The following is an 8589-nucleotide window of genomic DNA, read 5'->3' as shown; positions in this document are numbered from 1 at the left end:
CCGGACCCAGGGACTAAAGCCCAGCGGTGTGCTTCCGGTTGGGCGTTTGCGTTTTCAGTCTCGCGGAAATCGGACGGAGGGCGCCGAAGTTACGTTTTGCCAGCCGGGTCCAGTAGCTAGAGCCGGGCCCGGGGACTAGAGTCCCGCGTCGGCCTCCGACCCGAGTGCTTCTGTTTCAATCTCGTCCAAATCGGACGAGGGGTACGGAAACGGCACAACTTAACCCGGGTCCAGGGGCTAGAGCCGGGCCCGGCGACTAGAGTCCCGCGTCGGCCTTCGGCCCAAGTGCTTCCGTTTTCAATCTCGTCCAAATCGGATGGAGGGTACCGAAACGGCGAAACGTAACCCTGACTCCCTTGCAAGTGCCTGGTCCGGTAACCCTATTGTCCTTCAAGGCTCTCAGACCTGAAAGGAATTGGGAGGCAAGTTCGGCATTCTGGCCGAAATCGAGCGCCGGAGTGTACCTTTTTCCAGAACTGGGACATGGTACATCAGGGGTTTTCGTGCTTAGACCACAGCACAGCGAGAGCTGGGCGACCATTTGAGCTCAATTTGCACGAAGTGACGACATCACCTTGACCCATTCGATATATATAGGGGAGACCTGGTGTCTGTGGCACCTTTCTCGTGGGTAACCTGCTGTCTTAGGGGACCATGCGAGGGAGACTACTGACAACTACCTGCGTCTTGGCGACATTCTAAGTCTCGTTGTTGCCAGAGGGAAGGAGCAAATGTTTTCCATTGTTTTGGTGCGTTGGCTACTTTCCCTTCCCCCATTCCACGGTGTTGGTTCTCGGTTCCGGTGCGGTAGCGAACTGTTTGCCGCAGACGTTTACCGGAGTAAATGGGGAACCAGCCTTTTACCTGTCGCGGGGTACATATGCCGAGGTATTTGGAGTCCCGGTGTGTGAGTGACCGACCATTGCGTTCTGTTAGACATACGTAACATTAGGCGAAGGCGGCCCTCCTTGCACATGTCGTGTGGTTCCAGAGCCAGGCATCTCGGGTCCGGTGTGCGCGTGCGACCGGATCTTGTTCATGTGTTAGACATACGTAACAGTGGGCGAAGACGGTCGGCGAAACTCGCGCATGTCGTGTGGTCCGAGATGGCCTTCCATGCACATTAGATATAGCTATATAAAGGGGGAGACGCGGTGGCTGGCTGACAACTACCGGCGTCTTGGCGACATTGTGTCTCGTTGTCGCCAGAGAGAAGGAGCAAATGTATTCCATTGTTTTGGTACGTGGGCTCCTTTCTCTTCCCCCACTGTTAGGGTGCTGGTTCTCGGTTCCGGTGCGGTAGCGAACTGTTTGCCGCAGACGTATACCGGAGTAATTGGGGAACCAGACGGTGTTTTGCCTGTCGCGGGATTGGATCACAGGTTCTGGGTTCCGGTGCGGTTGCGAACTGCTTCTCGTTCACCGGCGCCAATGGGGAACCTGCCTGTCTGTCGCGGGGCAAATGCCACATAGGCTGAGGTATTTGGAGTCCGGTGTGTGAGTGACCGACCATTGCGTTCTGTTAGACATACGTAACATTAGGCGAAGGCGGCCCTCCTTGCACATGTCGTGTGGTTCCAGAGCCAGGCATCTCGGGTCCGGTGTGCGCGTGCGACCGATCTTGTTCATGTGTTAGACATACGTAACAGTGGGCGAAGACGGTCGGCGAAACTCGCGCATGTCGTGTGGTCCGAGATGGCCTTCCATGGACGTTAGATATAGCTATATAAAGGGGGAGACTCGGTGGCTGGCTGAACCTACTACCGGCGTCTTGGCGACATTGTGTCTCGTTGTCGCCAGAGAGAAGGAGCAAATGTATTCCATTGTTTTGGTGCGTGGGCTCCTTTCTCTTCCCCCACTGTTAGGGTGCTGGTTCTCGGTTCCGGTGCGGTAGCGAACTGTTTGCCGCAGACGTATACCGGAGTAATTGGGGAACCAGACGGTGTTTTGCCTGTCGCGGGATTGGATCACAGGTTCTGGGTTCCGGTGCGGTTGCGAACTGCTTCTCGTTCACCGGCGCCAATGGGGAACCTGCCTGTCTGTCGCGGGGCAAATGCCACATAGGCTGAGGTATTTGGAGTCCGGTGTGTGAGCGACCGACCATTGCGTCTTGTTAGACATACGTAACTTGCAGGCGAAGGCGGCCCTCCTCGCACATGTCGTGTGGTTCCAGAGCCCAGGCACCTCGGGGTCCGGTGTGCGCGTGCGACCGATCTTGTTCATGTGTTAGACATACGTAACAGTGGGCGAAGACGGTCGGCGAAACTCGCGCATGTCGTGTGGCTCGAGAATTGCCTTCAATTCCTCCCTGGAGTGAGTAGTTTGTTTCGGCAGCAGCTCTCTCTCCACACAACCCCCCATCATCCTCCTTCCCGCAAGAGCATGATCCCGATGCTCGATGCAAACTGAGAACTGTCACTGCACACGCTGCGGCATCTCGGGTCCGGTGCGCGAGGCGAACTTGCATTCTGCTAGACATACGTAGCATTAGGCGAGAGCGCCCGTAATCGCGCACGTCGTGAGGCTCGAGAGGCCTTCAAAAGCAGCGCCTCTGTATTGTGTCACGACGATTCCTTCCGATCTCCGTGCGATCACTTCTCCAGCCTACGACTGCACATCGAGTCAGCTATCGATCGGTCTGTGTGCATGGGAACAGAGCACCAACCTTCTTCCATGTCATGGGAAGGCTGAACAAAAACACTGTGGCGTCGCCTCTCTCCACCAACGAGGAGGCGACAAACCACACGGCACCTCGGATGCATTTCCGACGGTTCCTTTCATATAAAAGGGGTGACGCCGAGGAAAATAAGACTCGCGTCCCTACCAAAACGAAAAAGACCACCACCACCTACTCACTTACTACTGCTCCTCCTCCTGTTTTTCCAGCTTGCCGTGTTGAATGACGACAATGACGAGCAGGAGTAATCTCGGCGGGGTAGTTTATGATCGTTCGTCCACGCGGAGTAACTGCTCTCCTCCGCCTCTGTTCGTCTAACGTATCGACATAACGCCATACTGTCGGGCTGCTAGAGAGTCCATAGTGAGATTTAACTTGCAAAGCAGGATTAAAACGCAAAACCGAGGGGAGCGAGGGGTGTGTGTGTGTGTCTTGTGTACTATATATCAGTAGTACTGTTGAGCTACCTGGTTGATCCTGCCAGTAGTCATATGCTTGTCTCAAGATTAAGCCATGCATGTGTAAGTACAAGCCGAGTTAAGGCGAAACCGCGAATGGCTCATTAAATCAGCTATGTTTCATTGGATCTGTAAACCCACTTACTTGGATAACTGTGGTAATTCTAGAGCTAATACATGCATCACGTCTCTGACCGCAAGGGAAGAGCGCTTTTATTAGTTCAAAACTGGTCGGGCCTCGGTCCGTTAACCCACCCGTGGTGAATCTGAATAACTTTTTGCTGAGGCGCACGGTCTCCGCACCGGCGCCGCATCCTTCAAGTGTCTGCCTTATCAGCTTTCGATTGTAGGTTATGCGCCTACAATGGCTATAACGGGTAACGGGGAATCAGGGTTCGATTCCGGAGAGGGAGCCTGGAGAACGGCTACCACATCTAAGGAAGGCAGCAGGCACGCAAATTACCCACTCCCGGCACGGGGAGGTAGTGACGAAAAATAACGATGCGAGACTCATCCGAGGCCTCGCAATCGGATGAGTACACTTTAAATCCTTTAACGAGGATCTATTGGAGGGCAAGTCTGGTGCCAGCAGCCGCGGTAATTCCAGCTCCAATAGCGTATATTAAAGTTGTTGCGGTTAAAAAGCTCGTAGTTGGATCTCAGTTCCGGACTGACGGTACACCGCCTGGTGCTTACTGTCACGCTCCGAACAGCTAACTAGCCCCGCCGGCTCGCACGGGGTGCTCTTCATCGAGTGTCCCGAGTGGCCGGCACGTTTACTTTGAAAAAATTAGAGTGCTCAGAGCAGGCTACTTTAATGGCCTGAATGTCTATGCATGGAATAATGGAATAGGACCTCGGTTCTATTTTGTTGGTTTTCGGAACCTGAGGTAATGACTAATAGGAACAGGCGGGGGCATTCGTACTGCGACGCTAGAGGTGAAATTCTTGGACCGTCGCAAGACGAACTACTGCGAAAGCATTTGCCAAGGATGTTTCATTAATCAAGAACGAAAGTTAGAGGTTCGAAGGCGATCAGATACCGCCCTAGTTCTAACCATAAACGATGCCAACTAGCGATCCGCCGGCGTTATTCCCATGACCCGGCGGGCAGCTTCCGGGAAACCAAAGTCTTTGGGTTCCGGGGGAAGTATGGTTGCAAAGCTGAAACTTAAAGGAATTGACGGAAGGGCACCACCAGGAGTGGAGCCTGCGGCTTAATTTGACTCAACACGGGGAACCTCACCAGGCCCAGACACCGGAAGGATTGACAGATTGAGAGCTCTTTCTCGATTCGGTGGGTGGTGGTGCATGGCCGTTCTTAGTTGGTGGAGCGATTTGTCTGGTTAATTCCGATAACGAACGAGACTCTGGCCTATTAACTAGTCGACGGATCTCCAGCAATTGGTGTCCAGTTCGCAACTTCTTCTTAGAGGGATTAGCGGCAATTCTAGCCGCACGAGATTGAGCAATAACAGGTCTGTGATGCCCTTAGATGTTCTGGGCCGCACGCGCGCTACACTGAAGAGATCAACGTGTTCTCCCCCTCCGAGAGGAGCGGGTAACCCGTTCAATCCCCTTCATGATAGGGATTGGGGCTTGCAATTGTTTCCCATGAACGAGGAATTCCCAGTAAGTGCAAGTCATCAGCTTGCGCTGATTACGTCCCTGCCCTTTGTACACACCCGCCCGTCGCTACTACCGATTGAATGATTTAGTGAGGCCTTCGGACTGGCGCTCTTGGATGTTCTACCCTCGCGTCTCGGCGCAAAGGGGTTCTCGCCTCGAGCTGACGGAAAGATGTCCAAACTTGATCATTTAGAGGAAGTAAAAAGTCGTAACAAGGTTTCCGTAGGTGAACCTGCGGAAGGATCATTACAGTTTGTGACGCGAGAGCTGCAACCATCGGCTCGTCGTCGTCGTTCGAGTATTCTTCAATGCGAAGAAGGCAAGGGTAGCCTTGGGAGCCGCACCCAATTGCCGTGGGAAAGGAGAAAGCGGATAAACGGCGGGGAGATCAACACCCACTGTGAGACAATAACAGGTCTGTGATGTCGGACTGACATGACATGTCAGTCAGTCCGACCGGCGCAGGTCACAGTCCTAGCGCCGTATACTGCTTTAGAGTCATCTGTTGGGGCTCGCGACACCCGTCACCGACATCTTTCTTCCTTGTCCCCGGTCGCTCAGTGGCTTCCGGCACCCACACCATAGAGAGAAAGCAGCAGGCGAAGACGCTACTGCTCCTCTCGTTGACAGGGCCGGCGCCTGCTACTCTGGCGGCGTCTAGTGCTGGGTTTTCCTTGCACCGCTTCCCAGTGGGCCCCTCCCTCCCCGCCTTCACTCTACTGTAAACGTAAATGTACGTGTGCGGCAGAGGAGGAAAAAGGGGAGAGAGAAAAAAAGCATTTTATGTGTCTTCTAACCAAAGTCGGGCTCTTACCAGCCCTATCAAACCCCCCATACATTACGTCCTCCTATGATGGAGTGATAGACGGCCGACAGGCCTTAATAAAAACATATACAACTCTTAACGGTGGATCACTTGGCTCGTGGGTCGATGAAGACCGCAGCTAACTGCGTGTCGGTATGTGAAATCGCAAGAATACCAGATACATCGACAAGTCGAACGCACATTGCGGCGGCAGTCCTGATATGTGTACTGTCGCACTCCTGCGCGAGGGTCGGAATAACATCCATCGGGCGAGTAGCTGTTGCGGCCTCCATATTCTGCTCTTTGGCAGGCTCAACGATGCGCTTTGGCCTGCTCTGGGGAACGACGCCCGCCACTGCCCCCCGAATGAGAAGGCAGGAGGCAAACCGGGAGTCCCCCTAATATTTGACAAACGAGCCCCTAGCACACCTCATCATGCTGTGAAAGAAAGACGCTTTTCGTCCTATTTCTGCAACAGAGGCCTGCCGCCCTTTGAGTGAGAAAACACTCGACGTCTGCTGCGGATCCGATTGTCCCACAGACGTGCAGCAAGCAAAGCCGCCAGTTTCCACCCCTCCGTGGACTGGATGGCACAACACAAGGGTATGGCTAGAGGACCGGGTCGGAAGCGACATGCCATGCGTCGCCGTCCAGAGGTAGTAGTGTGCCAGGGAAATTGAACGCTTGAGGAACCTCCCGCCTATCACACACACTCTCTACGGACCGACTCAACCGATTTCATTTACTTTGGCCTAGCAGAATTCGAGAGAGAGAAGAAATGGTGCCAATAACGCTCATGAACGAGTAAATTACACCAGTACACAGGTGCATGTATGAGAGAGAGGCGTGTGCGCACAGAAGTAGTGCTATACTACTACTGTTGTTATTATTATTATTGTTATAATTTCGTTGGCATGTGTGCACCCTAGTGGTAGCCGCTGCCACAGTTGTGGGGCCTATAAGCAACGCTTGCTGAAACCGAAGTGACGGCGTGTCTGGCGCAAGCCGTCAGACGGCCAAAATTCGGATTTTCAGTGCGTTGGCTGGGGGACAGTAACAGCCGTGGCATCATCAGCAGCAGCCGCTGTGTTTGTTGCTGGTGTGGTGCGAGGGAGCGACCGCCTGTCGTCATGACGGAGGAGGTGCTGCTCCCGTGCTGTGCTTTGCCCCTCAGCAAAAGGCGTAGCCAGAGTGCTCGCCGACGGGTGGCGTCCTTGATTGAGTCAAATCAAAATGTGTGTGACTGTGTGTGTGTGTTTTTGCGCCGAGACCGCCCCTCGAGCGATGATCGATGATCAAATAAATTTTAAACCACCAGCGCACGAAAAAAAAAAACCCACCGTCGACCTCGTGTCGGGAGAGACCTACCCGCCAAATTAAGCATATTAATAAGCGGAGGAAAAGAAACCACAGGGATTCCCTTAGTAAGGGCGACTGAACGGGGAAGAGCCCAGCGCATAACCTCGTGTCTTAACCGGCACGAGGGGTGTTGCGTTTCGGGAGGGTCCGGCACGCCGTCCCATACCGCCTAAGTCAAGCTTGAAAGCGGCCACTACCCATGAGGGTGACAGGCCCGTGTGGCGGCGCCCGCGAGGGCATAGATGGGGCGGTCGGAAAGGGACCTCTCTGTAGAGTCGGGTTGCTTAATAATGCAGCCCAAAGCAGGTGGTAAACTCCATCTAAGGCTAAATATGACCACGAGACCGATAGAGGACAAGTACCGTGAGGGAAAGTTGAAAAGAACTTTGAAGAGAGAGTTCAAGAGTACGTGAAACCGTTAAGAGCCAAACGGGTGGAACCTCGAAGGTCGAACTGGGGGATTCAGCTCGTCGGCTGTCGGCTGGGTGGGGACGTAACAAAGCGACCCAGGAATACTTGGGCGTGCCTCCACCCACGCCGGCGTCGGCGGGCGTATTTCGCCTCACAGTAGGTCGCCGCGACCCGTTGCTTTTGGGGACGTCGAAGGCCCGGACGGATTGGTACCCTACCGGCTGGGATGCGGCTTCGGCTTCTCCTCTTGTCCGGTGGGCGAAACCGCCGGTGTCCTGGCTGCCCTGCGACGGTCGTAGAGACGAGCCCCTCCCATTCGTGGGGGGCGGCTCTCGCGGCGTGCAAAAGGTCGGTGATCCACCCGACCCGTCTTGAAACACGGACCAAGGAGTCTAACATGTGTGCGAGTCAGTGGGCGCACTAAACCCAGAGGCGTAATGAAAGTGACACGGGTTCGGCTGTCGCCTCGTGTGGCAGCCGGACTCAGGGCCGATCCCTCACCGGTTGCCCTCGCCTCTCTCCCAGCGTCTCGGTAAGCCGGGTGAGCTATTTTCCCCGGCCGCTGCTGCGGGGCTCGGGGGAGGCGGGGTGCGATGGTGTCCGTAAAAAAGAGCCTGCTGTTGCAGGGGGGGCGCAGGCCGGGACTTGCCAGGACGCCGCGAGACTGTCACTTTGCTGTGAGGCTCCAGGGTCGATCAGCGGGTCATGCGTGCAGTCGGCAAGTACCATGAGCAGACATGTTGGGACCCGAAAGATGGTGAACTATGCCTGGCCAGGATGAAGCCAGAGGAAACTCTGGTGGAGGTTCCGTAGCGATTCTGACGTGCAAATCGATCGTCGGAGCTGGGTATAGGGGCGAAAGACTAATCGAACCATCTAGTAGCTGGTTCCCTCCGAAGTTTCCCTCAGGATAGCTGGAACTCGTGGGATGAATTTCATCCGGTAAAGCGAATGATTAGAGGCCTTGGGGACGAAACGTCCTCAACCTATTCTCAAACTTTAAATGGGTGAGATGCACGAGCTTGCTTGAACGCTGAAGCTTCGGCGACTAATCTGAGTATCTAGTGGGCCATTTTTGGTAAGCAGAAACTGGCGCTGTGGGATGAACCAAACGTCGAGTTAAGGGGCCTAAATGAATGCTCATTCAGATCCCATCGAAAGGCGTTGGTTGCTATAGACAGCAGGACGGTGGCCATGGAAGTCGGAATCCGCTAAGGAGTGTGTAACAACTCACCTGCCGAAGCAACTAG

At 54.5% G+C, this 8589-nt stretch overlaps 2 non-coding genes and 1 pseudogene across 2 annotated transcripts; all 3 read left to right on the top strand.

Annotated features, from left to right (window-relative positions):
• The first annotated feature begins 3141 nt into the window (after positions 1–3141).
• On the top strand, positions 3142–5013 carry LOC138360205 (small subunit ribosomal RNA). The gene has a single exon (XR_011226239.1). It is a non-coding gene; the product is annotated as a small subunit ribosomal RNA (ribosomal RNA).
• A 647-nt stretch (positions 5014–5660) lies between these two features.
• On the top strand, positions 5661–5822 carry LOC138360204 (5.8S ribosomal RNA). The gene has a single exon (XR_011226238.1). It is a non-coding gene; the product is annotated as a 5.8S ribosomal RNA (ribosomal RNA).
• Positions 5823–6912: 1090 nt separating this feature from the next.
• The window catches only part of LOC138360206 (large subunit ribosomal RNA), a 4039-nt pseudogene continuing 2362 nt past the window's right edge, over positions 6913–8589 (top strand).

The sequence above is a fragment of the Procambarus clarkii genome, unplaced genomic scaffold (assembly GCF_040958095.1).
Source record: "Procambarus clarkii isolate CNS0578487 unplaced genomic scaffold, FALCON_Pclarkii_2.0 HiC_scaffold_100, whole genome shotgun sequence".
NCBI lineage: Eukaryota > Metazoa > Arthropoda > Malacostraca > Decapoda > Cambaridae > Procambarus > Procambarus clarkii.
Note: the sequence above shows the minus strand (reverse complement) of the source record. Positions and strands in the feature narration are given on the sequence as shown.